At 40.3% G+C, this 4233-nt stretch overlaps 1 pseudogene; it reads left to right on the top strand.

The window, feature by feature from the left end:
• On the top strand, positions 3460 to 3731 carry Gm18696 (predicted gene, 18696; annotated as a pseudogene).

Raw genomic sequence — 4233 nt, 5'->3', positions numbered from 1 at the left:
TGGTTAAGTATTCTGACCCACTAACTCGTTAAATTAACATTAATTTAGTCTTAGTTTACTGATTATACTAAAGGCTCCCCTGGGAGTCATTGGTTTACTGAAAATTAATACAAATTTGTGCTTTCTTTTTTACCTCCCTAATGTCTAAGAGATCTTAGAAAACTTGAACTTTTAACCCATCCTTGAAAACTATTTCTGTTCAAGTATTGCCCCCACCTCCCTTGTCTCTCAGTATTTTATTAGAGATATTTTGGTGGCTCTCAACCTAGAATGACTTTGTCATCCAGGGAATGAACTCCTAGAGCAATTTGAGCAATCTTTGACTCAAATTGCCAACAGTGTAGAGATTTTTAAATTCTGCCCCAGATTTTTTTTTTATACTCTCTGATGTATGCGCCTCTTACATTCTTTCCCATGATTCTTATTTTTGCTTTTGTCTGTATATTTCACGCTCCGCGTTTCCTACTCTCCTGTCTTCCAACTGATTGAGTTCTTCTTCATCTCTATTCAATCTGCTGCACAATTAATACATTTATTCTTAGGTAGTATTTAGCTCTACAATTACCATGTACTTTATATCATTTCTTGTTGCATGGAAAATTTTACTATCAATATTTCTGAAGTTACATCTCTTCTCTGATCAATAGAAATGGCGTACTTCCTGTTCTTTCTTTTGTCTTACAGCAGAAGTTATCAAGTGTCCCTAGTAGAACCACAATGGGCTCCCCTCACCTTGCTGCCTATCTTCCCATTGGCTCCTTGAGTCTCTGTGTGTCAATAACTTCTGCATGCCTCTAGGCACCGTTAAAAATCAAGCTTCTAGTTGTTCTTGGCAGAGATTGAGTCTGTTGCAAGCTACTGCAGCATAGCCAGAAGCCTACATCTATATTTAGAAATTGCATTAGACACAAGGAAAATACTTCTGTATTTTTCTGGCTACATCAAATGCTAGACTGTGTCACCAAAGTGGTCCTCAGCCCACCCTTTAAAAGCCAGAGGAAGCTCACAGGTATCTGGAATTCAAGATAATAATAATAATAATAATAATAATAATAATAATAATAAATGTGCACATAGTAGAGAGGAGATACTAGAGAAAAAGAAATACTAGGAAAACCTTTCCACGGCTCACTGCACCATGTGGGTCTCAAATTCCTGTCAATACCCAAACACTTAGAGCTTGAACAGGGCCATGTGTTGTCTTTACATAGTTCTCATTAGATTTGCACATAACTCAAAGAAGAATGATATAAGAGGTGCACTTTTGCATGGTATTTCTACTTTGATTATAGCCACGAAGTATAGTGTAATTGTAATTGTGTTTACTCATGTGAGTGAAATTCATGCCACTAAGGCCTTTAAGAGTACTTCCTTAGGAGTAGGAAGCTGCAGAAGAAATTCCTGTCGAACAATTGCCAACTTGGTGATCATGCTCTCGTAACAATTCAGGCGGTTATCAATCCATGACAAATAAAAAAAATTAAAATCCTATGGCTAATCACTTGTATTCATTGAAAGAGACTTAACCATACTTCCTGTCTAAGCCTGAGTGTGCATGTCTGTAGAGGTGAACAGCACATGTGTGAAATCTCAATGACTCAGTTTAAGGGCCAGGGAGACAGGGAGATATTAAAGTACCCCTGCAGATTCTGTCCAGAATAGACAGTGATGGCCATTCCCTTCATGTGGCTTCATCATGTAACGGAAGCTCTCCCAGCAGGAGGCCCACACCCTACAGCAGCAGGACCCCTGCTCCCTGCCTGCAACAGTTTACTATCTGACACTGTTGAGACTAAGAGATGAGGAGACATCAGCCCTTCTGTGGAAGTACTCAGCATGTGGCAGGATGCTTTCTTGTCTCTGTCTGAGCTTCCCTAGTGCTGTGCCTCCACATGAGGGCTTGTTGCAAGGAGCTTCACAACTATGTTTAAACTTTGTTAGTTCAGATTGCAGTAGAATTTAAGGTTATTTCTTCTTTGCTTGATTTTTCTATATTAAATGAGGGATGTGCATGGATTGCATTAACAAATCCAAAAGTCTGGTACAGCCCAGAAATACAAGTTCATGGTTGCAGGAACAGCATTGCCAACTGGTTCCCTGTGCTAAGTATCTATGCTATGATGACGGACTTCCCAAACAACCCCACTGCTTGGCTTTGCTCTCTGCCTCTGCCACCCAACATTTTGCCATGGAGATACAAATAGGTTTCTATATGCTGCCTCTGTTTCTGTCTCTGTCTCTGTCTCTGTCTCTGCCTCTGCCGCTCTCTCTCTCTCTCTCTCTCTCTCTCTCTCTCTCTCTCTCTGTGTGTGTGTGTGTGTGTTCTCTCATCAAAGTATGAACTATAAACTCTTCTTGTTGGTGAGTCAACATCAAACTAAAGACTAAAATCTTAGGTTTGTTACTATAATCATTATCTATTTTCAATCCATAAACAACTGAACTCCTTAATGTTTCATCTTGATCAACAGTAAAACTCAGATGGGATCTCTCGAGAGAAGTAACAAAAATTTTCCTTTTTTAAAAAATTGCCTTTAAAATGACACAGGGACAAAGCAATGCACAGCATGTAAGAAAATGTCATTCAAACTTTGCTTTCAACTGCTGTCATAGCACAGCATAACCACCTGAATGTCATTCCTTTTCAACTCTCAAGGATTCTTGCCCTCTCTAGCTTTCCCCCACCTTGATTTTTGATGCTTCCATGAATCTATTCAACCTTTCATAGGCTCATTTCAGTTCTCTTTTGACCAGTTAACCAATCTGATACCACAGATCCCAGGATCCAGAAGACATCCCACAGCTTCCTGTAGAAGTATGTGCTTCCTGGCTAGTACTGGGGAAAGGCACACATCCTTCTCCCTAACTCTGGCTTAAAGAAAGAAGGGCAAATAAAACGGAGAATGATAAAACCTCAAGAAATTATATCTTAATATTGTGTGGATAGTTTTATGTCAACTTGATACAAGCTAGAGTAATCAGAGAGGAGTGAGCCTCAATTGAGAAAATGCTTCCATAAGATCAGTCTGTAGGCAAGGCTGTAGGGTAGTCTCTCAATTAGTGATTGGTGGGGAAGAGCCATACATATTGTGGGTGGGGCCATCCCTGGGCTGGTGGTTCAGGGTTCGATAAGAAAGCAGGTTTAAAAAAACGAGAAGGCATTGGTGATCCAGGCTGGTGGTTCAGGGTTTGATAAGAAAGCAGGTTTAAAAAAACGAGAAGGCATTGGTGATCCAGGAGGTGAAGTCCCCCAAGGTGACGGGGTCCAGTCGAGTGCTGTTAAGTTTGGCAATCTGGAGGAGCAGCTTTCTGGACAACTGCTCTGCTTTAGCCAACCAATTTCCTTTAAGGTACTCAGATAAGAGGTGACTCTGTTCAAGAGACGGACAGAAATTAGCTTGTACAACTTTATACAATTCTTCAACCTGTTCTTGAACTAAGTCTATTAAATAAGAGAGAGTCCCATCTGCTTTGATATGACTGAGGAGACATACATGACAAAATGTGGCCACAGCTTTTGCTACAAGTGTATTCATCAGAGCTTGGAGGACAATAATAGATATCCCAAGTGTAATTATGTTGTGGACAATATTGACCATCTCTATCCTAATTTCTTGGTGAATGAACTCATTCTCAAACAGAAGCAAAGATTTGAGGAAAAGAGATTCAAATTGGACCACTCAGTGAGTAGCACCAATGGGCATAGGTGGCAAACATTTCAAAATCTACTATAGGCACAAAGGTGGGAAGTTTCACAACCACAGCAATATACCCTGCCAACACTCTGCTAAAAAACATGTCCTTCTGGAACTATTACAATTTATATCTCTGTTGGGGGGAGCAATTTTCGCATCAGCCTCTCTGGTACCCAAATCAGGTGTTCTTGACCCTGTGGAAAAACACAAACAGCTCCCATGGATCTCGAAATAACGGGATCTGGGCCATACCATTTTCCAGTTAAGACATCTTTCCATTTGACATCCTGTTTAAGGTCATGGCATGCCTATCTGCAGCCGAACAACCATGTTCGTCCAGAATTTTAAAAAATTTAAAGTAAAGAGAGCTAAAGATAATTGTTCTTTGGGTGGCTGGCCATCGGCGATTCCCCCTTTTTGTTTTTGTAATAGTTCTTTTAAGGTTCGATGTGCTCTTTCCACAATGCCTTGGCCCTGTGGATTGTAGGGAAGACCAGTAGAGTGACTAACCTGCATTATTTTGCAAAAGGTTTGGAAT

Source organism: Mus musculus, chromosome 12 (genome assembly GCF_000001635.26).
Source record: "Mus musculus strain C57BL/6J chromosome 12, GRCm38.p6 C57BL/6J".
Classification (NCBI taxonomy): domain Eukaryota; kingdom Metazoa; phylum Chordata; class Mammalia; order Rodentia; family Muridae; genus Mus; species Mus musculus.
Note: the sequence above shows the minus strand (reverse complement) of the source record. Positions and strands in the feature narration are given on the sequence as shown.